The following is a 13,580-nucleotide window of genomic DNA, read 5'->3' as shown; positions in this document are numbered from 1 at the left end:
TAAAGCCTTAGAGGTCAGGGTGGCCCAAGGCTGTTGGTTGATATTCAAGGATCACCTGCTACAAGCTCAGGAGTGTTGCATCCCACTCCTGAGAGGGAATGGGAAATGCAGCAGAAGGGCCAGGAGACCTTCATGGATGGATAAGGAGATGCCGAGGAAACTTAGAGGGGAAGAAAAGGAAGCTTATAAAAGGTGGAAGCAAGGACAGGTGGCCTGGGAAGAAGCACATTGTCTGGGAAGGTAGGGACCAGGTTAGGAAAGCTAAGGTCCAGTTAGAATTGAGTGTGGCAAGGGGTGTGAAAGATAATGGGAAGGGCTTCTATAGGTATGTAGCAAATAAAAGACAGACTAGAGATAATGTGGGCCCTCTCCGGAACCTCTCAGGAGAACCGGCTACCCCGGATTTGGAGAAGGCTGAGGTTCTGAATGATTTCTTTGCCTCAGTCTTCACTGGCAAAGGCTCTGACCACATCACCCAAGTCCTGGAAGGCAGACGCAGGGACTGTGAGAATGAAGACCCTAGGTCCACTGTAGGAGAGGATCTTGTTCGAGACCATCTTAAGAACCTGAATGTGCACAAGTCCATGGGACCTGATGAAATCCATCCACGGGTCCTGAAGGAGCTGGTGAATGAAGTTGCTAAGCCGCTGTCCATCATATTTGAGAAATCCTGGCAGTCAGGTGAAGTTGCCGACAGCTGGAAAAAGAGAAATATAACCCCCATTTTCAAGAAGGGGAAAATGGATGACCCGGGGAATTACAGACCAGTCAGTCTCACCTCTGTGCCTAGCAAAATCTTGGAGCAGATTGATCCTGGAAAGTATGCTAAGGCACATGAAAAACAACAAGGTGGTTGGTGACAGCCTATGACAAAGATGCTCTTCCCCTTCTCCAGCAGATGGTCCCTGTCAATCCACGTTTCTCAAAGCAAGGCTCATGCTCAAAGTAGCTGAACCCCTGGCTGTGCCACCAGTCCTGTAACCATTTGTTGATTTGTCAGTTTCAACTGGCCCATTCAAATGCCTGCCCTTTGACTGGGAGGATTGATGAAAAAACTACCTGCACTCCAGAGTTTCTTACTGCTGCTGTCAGGGCTTTGTAATCCTTCTTGATGTTCCTCAGACTGTGCCTGGCTGTATCATGGGTGCCCACGTGAAATAGCAGCAGTAGGTAATACTAAGTGGCCTTATAAGGTGTGGTAGTCTCTTGGTGACATCCCTCATATAAGCCCCTGATAGGTAGCACAACTCTCTAGAAAATGGGTTAGGTTAGCAAATGCATGCCTCCATACCTTGCAGAAGAGTTGCCTACTATTGTCACCTGTCGCCTTTTCTTAGTTGCACTGATTGTTATAGGGGGAGCAGATCAGGCAGCATCTTTCCTGATGTGACAGTTCTTTCCTCTTTAGTCTGCAGAGTGGTGAAGCGGTCCTGCAAGGGCGCATGCCTAGAATATCTTGTTTCTATTTTCAGCTTGTCTAAAAATGACTGTAGGCATAATCAGATATTTACTTGGAAAAGAGCTATTGCAGTTTAAGCAGCTACCACCCTGTATCTGTTCACAACAGTTCCATTTAGCTGAAACATACTGAATTACTATGTGTATTTTCCTAATCGATTTTGGTGCAAAAATAAATAATTATTCTTTACTGTAGATGTTTTGTGGGCAAAAATGACTACTCCAGGTATCTTTGGGCCTGTTACTTTATGTTATAGCTTCTAATTTTTGACCTGAGTTTTGAACATCAAAATTTGCATCAGATACTCAGATCTGTTGCCTTCACTCCAAAGATTTCAGCCTAAACTGTTTGCTTTGCAGTTTATAAACATCAGTATGTTAAACCTGCGTTTACTACCAAGACTGTGGTAATTGATAAGAACTTAAAATATTCAAATATGACAAAACTACATTTTCAATGCAGTTTCATGACTGCTGAATCCATCTAGTTTAAAGTTTTCTTGACCAGCCTGGCAAGCCTCCTACCAAACCAGCTTTCCCTTGCCAGCTCCATCAGCCTCCAGTAGACCTGGCCTCCCAAATTGAGTCCTGTGTTCTAAATATCCAAGCCCCTGACTATGGCACCACTGTTCTAACTCTTTATTACCTGCCAAATCCTCCTAGCCTTTTAAAGGTCCTCCCCTTTATCCTGGGGAATTGATGAAAAAATTATCTGAGCTCCAGAGCCCCTAACCACCTCTTCCAGGGCTCTGTAGTCCTTAATGTTCTTCTGGCTACTAACATCTATACCGCTAGCACCCACATGGACCACTAGAAGTGGGTAATAGTCTGTGGGACTTACTAGAGCAGGCAGCCTCTCTGCAACATCCCTGATCCATGCCCCTGGTAGGCAGCACACCTCCCTTGAGACTGGGTCAGGCCAACAGATGAGTGCCTCTGTGCCTTTCAAAGTACAGTCCCCTGCTACTATGACCTGCCACTTTTCCTGGATGCACCAGTAGTGATCTTCTTTCCTGGTACATCAGCTGATTGTTCATGTCTGAGGTGTGTGTTTTCTCATTAGCCCCCTACAGAATTGCAAAGCAGTTCTGGGTGGGGAGGTCAGATTTAGGAGGAAGCTTCTTGCTTTTAATTGTCATTTGTTGTGTTTTTTTTTTTTTGTTTTGGATTTTTTTTTTTTTTAGTTTTTGTTGTTGTTGTTGTTTTGTTTGTTTTGTTTTGTTTTGTTCCTCGTTCCCAGCTTCCTGGGTTAATGTCCTCTTTCTTTCCTGCATGAACTACAATGGACGCTTGAGGCTCCTGCACAGTGTGGGCCCGGAGCAAGCATTCCTGCTTCCTCTCAGCTTCCCTGACATCTCGCAGTCTATTAACAGCATCCCGCAGCTCAGCCCCTGCTGCAGGAGGGCCTCCACCAGGGAGCACCGAGTGCAGCCTTGCCCATTGAGCACCCTCCCATCACGAGCCCAGTGCAGGCACTCTCTACATCCCGAGCTCTGCACTGCAGCCTCCCCTCCCATCGGCTCTGGTGCCGACGCTGCCACCGCCGGGGCATCCAGAGCAGAGCTCCCAGACTGAGCCCTGGTCCTGAGGCGAGTGCTCACTATTCCGCTCTCCTGCCCGCTAGCGCTACCGGCGCCAACTGCCGCTGCACACCCCGACTGCTGTGATACATTCCTCCTCGCTCCCGGTCCCTGGGGCCGGTTTTTACCCAGTCAGGGTTGATGCCGTCCCTGCTGGCTCCGCCCCGTGTGAGTCAGCTGCTCGCTCTCGTCAGCTGAGCTGCCGGCTCCTGGGCAAGTCCTCTCGAGGACTTGAGGCTCCCTCGGTGGCTCTTGCCGCTCTGAATTGAGGCTCCTGGACGCTGAGCTTCGTCCGCTCCGGTGTTGAAGGCGTCTGCTCTCGAGCTACTCACCTCAGCAATTCAACATGCTTGTGAAAAGCAGTTTTGAAAACAATACTATAGTGGTGCACAGTGGCATTCTCAGTTTTGTTTTCTTATTTAGGGACTTGGTTTTGACAAACTGATTATATACACAGTCAAAGAAACGTTTGTCCTTACTCAGAGATAGATTACAGAATCAGTCAATCAAGAAATCACAGAATAGGTATGGTCATCTAGTCAAGGTCATCTAGTTTCAACACCCCTGCCATGGGCAGGGACTCATCACTCTAGACAATGTCAGCCGAAGCTCTGTTCAACCTGGCCTTGAACACTGCCAGGGATGGAGCATTCACAACTTCTTTGGGCAACCCAGTCCAGTGCCTCACCACACTCACAGTAAAGAACTTCTTCCTTATATCTAACCTGAACTTCCCCTGTTTAAGTTTAATCCCATTACCCCTTGTCCTATTGCTGCAATCCCTTATGAAGAGTCCTTCCGCAGCATCTTTGTAGGCCCCCTTCAGATACTGGAAGGCTGCTATGAAGTCTTCACACATCCTTCTCCAGGCTGAACAGCCCCAATTTTATCAGTTATTTCAATGTCTTGTAAATTTTGCATAGTTTACAGGAACTTTACTACCTATCTATCATACTATTTTCTTAAACCATTACACTAGTAAGCAGCAAATTAACAGTATGAAATTCTTCCTTTCAGTTTTCCTTCAAAAAATCTTTACATATTTTGGAGCCCCTATTAAAATATATAACGCCCCTTCATCACGTTTTGCAACAACACCAATCTGATCTTTTTGTGTAAATTCTGAATTATTATTTATGTTGCTTATCAGCTCTACATGCAAGATGGCAATAGATGCTGATGGTCTAGAAGGTTGTGAGGATTAGTTTTAAAAAGTCAGTCTCTGTTTAAAAGTGTCAACTTTGTAAACTATAAAGTCTTAATGAAGGTTTGATTATGTCCTGAAAAAGACAAATCTGGATCCTAAACAAAACACCATTTTATACTTTAAAGGGACTATTTTCTTTCTTCTCTTGCAAATCTTTCCCATGGAAAGAATGCCTTGTCCTGTCCAAAATACTGGGCACCAAACCTCCACACATTATGCAAGTTATTGCCCTGTGGTTTAAAACAGGCTTTTTATCATCTTCCTCTGCATCCTCTTTTTGCTACTCAGTTGTCTGTATCTGACGGACAATTGGTATACTGTTTTCGAGAAGCTCCAGTGCGCATTGTTCTCAGCCCTTTTCTCCTCCATATCTTCACAACTGCCCTTGCAACTGAAATTTCTTGCAGGTTCAATATTTGGGCTTTTGCTTATATGGACACAGTCTTAATTCAAATGGGATAGTCGGGAACAATAACTCTCCCCAAAAGAAAAACATCTGAAGAAACGTCAGTGATCTGTACGTCCATGGGTCTTGTTGCAAATAACTGAACTGGCCGAGCATGATGTCACCCCACTTGTTTGCTATGCAGAGGAGACTGAAGATTAATACCAGAGGTCTGTTAGCCAGTAGAAAGAAACATCTAAGGGTGCCATGGCCTGCATCAGCCAAATCAGCAGGGCTAGTTTAATCTGCCAGTGAAGATAAATATGACCTACCCAGATTAAATTTTCCCTTCATTGTATTTTGGGGATTCATATTGCCCCTTCTGCCAGCTGAGATTTGCCTTTGGCATGCATACACATGGAAGGGAATGCAATGTCTGGCTGTGATCTAATCTACTGCAACAAGAAAAAGCCTTAAAACTAAAACCTGGTGTCGTGGTTTAAACCCAGTCAGGTAACTTGTTCACTCACTCTCAGTGAGTGGTGCCGAGCTGACAACAATCGAGGTCCGTGTCCGTCCCCCCCCCCGCACCGGGGCTCTCCCCTTCCCCGCTCCCGGAGGAACGGGGAGGAGGATCGAGAGAGTGCAACTCCTACGGGTCGAGACAAGAACAGTCCAGCAACAAATCATCACCGCTACTATCAACTACAACAATGATAAGGGAAAATAACAAGGGAAGAGAATACGATACCACCGGCCAAGAAAACGAGTTCCACCCGGAAGCCCGTGTCCTTCCGGGTAACTCCCAGTTACCCCTCACCCCGGGCATGACGTGCTGTGGTATGGAATACCTCCCCGGCTAGCCCGGGTCAGGCGCCCCGTCCCTGCTTCCTCACAGCTTCCCCTCCTCCCTGGCAGAGCATGAGCCTCACAGAGTCCTTGGTCAGGGTAAACATCACTTAGCAACAACTGAAAACATCAGCTTCACCAACACTGTTCTCAAGCTGGAAGCCAAAACACAGCACTGCACCAGTTAACACAAAGGAAAAACATGACTGCTACTGCTGAACCCAGGACATTATCCATCCCTTATTCCATACCATTCACGTCGTGCTCAGATCCCACATTTTCAATATACCATCGCTCTCCCACATATATACATCCATATACATACAGACCAAGAGGAAAAGATCATTTTCTTAGTGCATGGACCAATCCCTATAATGCTGCCGAGTCCATTCGGTCCATGATGTTCAAAGTTCAGTCTCTGTTGGGATGATGGCTGGAGGGAAGTCAGGGCCAGTCGCTGGTGACCTGGAGACATCTAGTTGATGGGCTATAAAAGTATTACACAGCAGGCAACAGCATACAATTGAGTTCACTGGCTGTTTTCCCCTAAAATCAAATCCCCTTGAGGTATACATCGGACTTCCCCATCTTCCCGCATTACCCACCAAGTATATCCAGGTCCCTGAGCAAAAGCAATCCCACGAGTGGGTTTGCCTTTACCTGAAGCAGGAATAACCCAGACTGTCTTCCCCAGCAAATTCTTCATATGTACCACAGGAACTTTGTCCCCCTCTACAATATGTAAAAGTTCCGACTGGGCTGGGCCGGCCCTGTTGGCAGATCCTCTGGTGTTGACCAACCAGGTGGCCTTTGGTAAGTGTGTATCCCAATGCTTGAAAGTTCCCCCACCCATTGCTCTCAGTGTAGTTTTTAACAGCCCATTGTACCGTTCGATTTTCCCAGAGGCTGGTGCGTGGTAGGGGATGTGATATACCCACTCAGTGCCATGCTCTTTGGCCCAAGCATCTATAAGGTTATTCCGGAAATGAGTCCCATTGTCTGACTCAGTTCTCTCTGGGGTGCCGTGTCGCCACAAAATCTGTTTCTCAAGGCCCAGGATAGTGTTCCGGGCAGTGGCATGGGGCGCAGCGTATGTTTCCAGCCACCCGGTGGTTGCTTCCACCATGGTAAGCACATGGCGCTTGCCTTGGCGGGTTGGTGGCAGTGTGATATAGTCAATCTGCCAGGCCTCCCCATATTTATACTTCAACCATCGTCCTCCATACCAAAGAGGCTTTAACTGCTTGGCTTGTTTAATTGCAGCACATGTTTCACACTCATGAATAACCTGGGCAATAGTGTCCATTGTTAAGTCCACCCCTCGATCACGGGCCCATCTGTATGTTGCATCTCTGCCCTGATGGCCTGAAATGTCATGGGCCCACCGAGCCAAAAATAATTCACCTTTATGTTGCCAATCTAAGTCCATCTGAGCCACTTCAATTTTAGCCACTTTATCCACTTGTTGGTTGTTCTGGTGTTCCTCAGTGGCCCGACTCTTGGGTACATGGGCATCTACATGACGTACCTTCACCACCAGGTTCTGCACCCGGGCAGCAATATCTTTCCACAGTGCAGCAGCCCAGATGGGTTTACCTCTGCGTTGCCAGTTGCTCTGCTTCCATTGCTTCAACCACCCCCACAGGGCATTTGCCACCATCCATGAGTCAGTATAGAGATAAAGTACTGGCCACTTTTCTCGTTCAGCAATGTCCAGGGCCAGCTGGATGGCTTTCACCTCGGCAAATTGACTCGATTCACCCTCTCCTTCAGCAGTTTCTGCAACTTGTCGTCCAGGACTCCATACAGCTGCCTTCCATCTCCGATGCTTTCCCACAATACGGCAAGAGCCATCAGTAAACAAGGCATACTGCTTTTCACTTTCTGACAGTTTATTATATGGTGGGGCCTCTTCAGCACGCATCACCTCCTCCTCTGGTGACATTCCGAAATCTTTGCCCTCTGGCCAGTCCATGATGACTTCTAGAATGCCTGGACGACTGAGATTTCCTATTCGAGTTCGTTGTGTAATTAGTGCAGCCCATTTACTCCATGTAGCATCAGTTGCATGATGTGTAGAGGAGACCCTGCCTTTGAACATCCAGCCCAGCACGGGCAGCCGGGGTGCCAGAAGGAGCTGTGCTTCAGTGCCAATCACTTCCGAAGCAGCTCGAACCCCTTCATAGGCTGCCAGTATCTCTTTCTCAGTTGGGGTATAGCTGGCCTCAGATCCTTTATATCCCCGACTCCAAAAGCCGAGGGGTCGACCTCGAGTCTCCCCTGGAGCTTTCTGCCAGAGGCTCCAGGTAGGACCGTTCTCCCCAGCTGCAGTGTACAGTACATTTTTTACATCTGGCCCGGTGCGGACTGGTCCAAGGGCTACTGCATGAACTATCTCGCGTTTAATTTGCTCAAAGGCTTGTTGCTGCTCAGGGCCCCATTTAAAATCATTCTTCTTCCGGGTCACATGATAGAGAGGGCTTACAATCGAACTGTAATTTGGGATGTGCATTCTCCAGAACCCCACTGCACCCAAGAAAGCTTGCGTTTCTTTCTTATTAGTTGGTGGAGACATTGCTGTTATCTTGTTGATCACATCTGTGGGGATCTGTCTACGTCCATCTTGCCATTTTATTCCCAAAAATTGAATCTCCTGTGCAGGTCCCTTGACCTTACTCCGTTTTATGGCAAAACTGGCTTTCAGCAGGATTTGGATTATTTTCCTCCCTTTCTCAAAGACTTCTTCCGCTGTATCGCCCCACACAATAATGTCATCAATGTATTGCAGGTGTTCTGGAGCTTGCCCCTGTTCCAGTGCAGTCTGGATCAGTCCATGGCAAATGGTAGGGCTGTGTTTCCACCCCTGGGGCAGTCGGTTCCAAGTGAACTGGACACCCCTCCAAGTACAAGCAAACTGTGGCCTGCACTCTGCTGCCAAAGGAATTGAGAAAAATGCATTGGCAATATCAATTGTGGCATACCACTTGGCTGCCTTTGACTCTAGTTCATACTGAAGTTCTAGCATGTCCGGTACGGCAGCACTCAATGGTGGTGTGACTTCATTCAGGCCACAATAGTCTACTGTTAGTCTCCATTCTCCATTAGACTTTCGTACTGGCCATATGGGGCTATTAAAGGGTGAGCGGGTCCTGCTGATCACCCCCTGACTCTCCAGTCTACGGATCAGCTGATGGATGGGAATCAGGGAGTCTCGGTTGGTGCGATATTGCCGCCGGTGCACTGTTGTGGTCGCAATTGGCACTTGTTGTTCTTCAACTTTCAGCAACCCCACAGCAGAGGGATCTTCTGAGAGACCAGGCAAGGTGGACAGCTGCTCAATTTCCTCAGTCTCCAAAGCAGCAATACCAAAAGCCCACCGGTACCCTTTTGGGTCTTTGAAGTACCCTCTCTTGAGGTAGTCTATGCCGAGAATGCATGGAGCCTCTGGACCAGTCACAATAGGGTGCTTTTGCCATTCCCTCCCAGTCAGGCTGATTTCAGCCTCCAGCACAGTCAACTCTTGGGATCCTCCTGTTACTCCAGAAATATAGATGGGTTCCACCCCTTGACAGCTTGATGGCATCAGGGTACACTGTGCACCGGTATCTACTAGAGCCTTATACTTCTGTGGGACTGATGTGCCAGGCCATCTGATCCACACAGTCCAGTAAATCCGATTGTCCCCTACCTCCACCTGGCTGGAGGCAGGGCCCCTCTAATGGTCGTTATAGCATTGGACACTTAAGTCGTGGTGAAAGGGATTATTCTTCGTTATCACAGGAGCTGGAGTAAAATCAGCTCTTCTATTCCATCTGGGAAACTGCTCACCAGAGACTGAAGCCGTAGCTCTCATGGGACGATCAGTCTTGGCCCTTGCTCCCCTCTTCAGTTCACTCACCCGTTCCTCCAAAGCTGAAGTAGGTTTTCCATCCCACTTTGTCATGTCTTCTCCGTGATCCAGCAGGTAAAACCATAGGGTACCCCGTGGCGTATACCTTTTGTATCTCCTCTCTTGAACAATAGGACACCTTTTGTTAATAGCTGAGACATGTGTTAGTACACGTGAGGACCTGGATAAATCAGATAGATCGTCCCTCAATTGTTCGATGTCCTGGGACAGTTTTTTCACAGCTGAGATGATGGAAGGGGTGAGATTCGAACTCTCGGAGTTTATGAACCATTTCATCCACTGTTAGTGGTACTATGTCATTCCAGGTCACTGTTGCCAATGAATGGGCATATGATGACGGTGCATTCCGTGTAAGTTTTCGCCACATGGGTCGTGTACATTCAACTTCAGCTGGATCTATAGGTGTATCCCCGTTATTCGGCTTGATGTGATAGAGCATCTCTACGATGGCCGATTCCCTCAGAGACTGGATGCCTTTGTCTATAGTAGTCCACTTGGCCGAACGACTCGTAACATCGTCCTTGTACGGAAACCTTTCTTTCACAGCTGCCAAGAGCCGCCTCCAAAGGCTGAGGGACTTTTTCTCTCTTGCAATTGCTTTGTCAATTCCCCCTTCTCTAGCAAGTGATCCCAGCTGCTTGGCTTCTGTACCTTCTAGTTCGTGACCATCGGCCCCATTGTCCCAGCATCGGAGTAACCAGGTGATGATGTGCTCCCCTGGTTGACGGGTAAAATCTTTTCGCATATTCCGCAGCTCGGCTGAGGTCCGAGGTCGAGAAGTTACCTCTTCTTCTTCTTCTTCGTCATGTGATGCTGACTCCTGATCAGATTCTGGACCGGGTGGTGAATTCATTGGTTCTTCATCTCGCTTCACCCTTTTTGCCTCCTTTTTGCTTGTTCTCTTGCGTACAGGGGCAACCGATATTGGTACAAATTGGTCCTCTGGTTTGGCTGCAGTGATTATCACTGTGGTTTGAGTAGCGACTGTACTTGTTGCTGGGGGTGGTGTAGCTACTGTGCTTGGAGCTGGGGTAACCGCGCTGTCTGTTGCAGTTGAAGTTTGAGCAGCTGCTGTACTTGCCGCTGGGGTAGCTGCGCTATTCATTGCAGCCAAAGTTTGAGTAGCGACTGTTGCTTTGCCCTCAGATCTGCCGACATTCTTTTCCTTTTGAAGGTGCTGGATAGTGTTGAACAAGGCCCTGTAAGCATAGGCCAAGCCCCAGCACGTTGCCATGATTTGTCCATCTCTGGTATGGCCAGAATGACCACACACCTCATTTAAGTGTTTTACTAATTCTTCTGGATTTTGCAGTTGTTCGGTAGTGAAATTCCAAAGTACTGGAGGGGCCCACTGACCTAGATACTTGCCCATACTATCCCACACACCCTACCACTCATGGCTGTCCAGCCTCAAGGAAAATCTCTCGGTCCTCCTACATCGTCATTTGACCCCAGACAAGACCCAAACCTGACTCTGCTTAACTCTTGAAATCAGTAGTGGGCAAAACACACTCTGTATGCGTGTTAGCATGGTGATTCCCATCACCATCAGCAAACAAGTCTCAACAGCATTAAAAGGCCATTCAAAAAATTCAAAACTCTCAAATGTAAATGGTCTGGGGGGACGACTAGGAGGGTAAAAGGATGTCTCCTTCACAGGTTGAGCACCCGAGAAAGACAAAAAAGATGTGTAATTGCTAAGCACCTCCATCATATACCTCCCAAAGTATAAAGGTGGTGACCACACTGGGAACATAAGCCAGATCAGTTTCATGATCAATGATTCTATCGTATTACAAGTCATTACCATAAAGTACAATGGGACAAAAACCTTAGCCCAAGCCCCACACTTGAAAAACACTAATACAGCAAATACCGGATGGACGTAAGGTATGATATACTGAAACTGTGAGATCAAGAGGAACAACCTTGAGAGCCAATAAATCAGCATTGTGACGAGTGACTATCAATCCAGTCAGATCTGTTCTTATCTCAACCCCTCGTGCCCCACGTTGGGCGCCAAAAAAAAAAAAACTCTCGTGGTTTAAACCCAGTCAGGTAACTTGTTCACTCACTCTCAGTGAGTGGTGCCGAGCTGGCAACAATCGAGGTCCGTGTCCGTCCCCCCTCCCCGCACCGGGGCTCTCCCCTTCCCCGCTCCCGGAGGAACGGGGAGGAGGATCGAGAGAGTGCAACTCCTACGGGTTGAGACAAGAACAGTCCAGCAACAAATCACCACCGCTACTATCAGCTAAAACAATGATAAGGGAAAATAACAAGGGAAGAGAATACGATACCACCGGCCAAGAAAACGAGCCCCACCCAGAAGCCCTTGTCCTTCCGGGTAACTCCCAGTTACCCCTCACCCCGGACATGACGTGCTGTGGTATGGAATACCTCCCCGGCTAGCCCGGGTCAGGCACCCCGTCCCTGCTTCTTCACAGCTTCCCCTCCTCCCTGGCAGAGCATGAGCCTCACAGAGTCCTTGGTCAGGGTAAACATCACTTAGCAACAACCGAAAACATCGGCTTCACCAACACTGTTCTCAAGCTGGAAGCCAAAACACAGCACTGCACCAGTTAACACAAAGGAAAAACATGACTGCTACTGCTGAACCCAGGACACCAGGCTAATTCATTTCTGGGGCTGTCCCATGGAAATGGTAAGAGGTGAGGTGGGAAGTGTGTTTTAGAAACATACTTAAAGCCCTGTGACATCTAAAGAGGACTGGGGATGGACTGTCAGCAATGGTTTTGTTTGAGGGTTTTGTATAGATACAAAAGAAGCATCATATATCTGTGGGGATTTGTAAAAGAACAACTTCGAACTTAGGGAGTGAAAATGGGCTTGCTTAAATTGAGAATTTTAACGGCAGAAGAGTGCAGAGGTCTTAATAAAATGGTCATGTGAGTAGTATACAGACCGCTTTGTGGAAATGAAGATTTAATCACCAAGATAGCAGGCAAAACTGTAATATTCTGAAGCACCACCTTTACCATGTAAAAATCCATGCTTATTATGGGAGGATAAAAGCTGCTAGCAGCAACAATCACAATATAATCTTTGTCATCTTAAAAAAAATGTGACATAGGCCACTCAAATGTTTGACAATATGTGTGTAGTGGTTTAAGCCCAGCCGGCAACCCAGACAGCCGCTTGCTCACTCCCCCCGCCCCTTTTCTCCCCGCTCCCAGAGGGATGGGGAGGAGAATTGAAAGAATATAACTCCCACAGGATGAGATAAGAACAGTTTAGCAACTAAGGTATAACAAATCACTACTGCTACCACCAATGAGAATAATGATAAGGGAAATAACAAGGGAAGAGAATACAACCGCTCACCACCCACCAACCGATACCCAGCCCAGCCCGAGGAGTGATCTAACCCTTCCGGGTAACTGCCTTCAGTTTATATAGTGGGCATGACGTGCTGTGGTATGAAATACCTCTTTGGTTAGTTTGGGTCAGGCGTCCTGTCTCTGCTTCCTCCCTGCTTCCCCCCCCCCCCTCCCCCCGAGCAGAGCATGAGACTCACAAAGTCCTTGGTTAGAGTAAACATTACTGAGCAACAACTAAAAACATCGGTGTTATCAGTGCTGTTCCCAGGCTGAAAGTCAAAAAACACAGCACTGCACCAGCTACTAAGAAGAAGAAAAATGACTGCTACTGCTGAACTTAGGACAGTGTGGAATGTCCATATTAATAGTGCCCTGTGCCTAACTGGCAGATTTTATATATTGTTAAGTATTGCTCAAAAGGCTTATTTTACATAGTAAAAATATAAAAAGGCTTGCTTCAACCATATTAATATGGCTTCAAGGCACGGAGGGGCCTCCTTTTGTCTCTAAGCAGGGATATTCCTGGGGGAAAAAGGGGGGGGGGGGGGGAAAGGATGGTATACAAAACATCAAAAAACAAAGGAGAGAATATACTCATGTCAGGTGCCAAGAGCCAAGGGCAATGGTAATGAGTAACTCCAAATCCCACAAAAGGCACTGAAGATTTAGAGGAAAAACAGAGCCAAAACAGATACAGAACAAGAAAACATTACAATACTCCAGACGCCCAATAATGAGATAAAGTGCTGCCATGCCAGGCATGCAAAGGGAAGCCTGGAGCTGCCAAGGCCGTGAAAGATGTCTAGGAGCAGCAGAAAAACTGATGCCAGAGCGCGACGGTTGGGTGCCAAAG

Source organism: Pezoporus wallicus, unplaced genomic scaffold, assembly GCF_028554395.1.
Source record: "Pezoporus wallicus isolate ANWC-B61680 ecotype Strahan unplaced genomic scaffold, APGP_CSIRO_Pwel_v1 contig_5524, whole genome shotgun sequence".
Lineage (NCBI taxonomy): Eukaryota > Metazoa > Chordata > Aves > Psittaciformes > Psittacidae > Pezoporus > Pezoporus wallicus.
The sequence above is the reverse complement of the archived record's forward strand: the minus strand, read 5'-3'. Positions refer to the sequence as shown.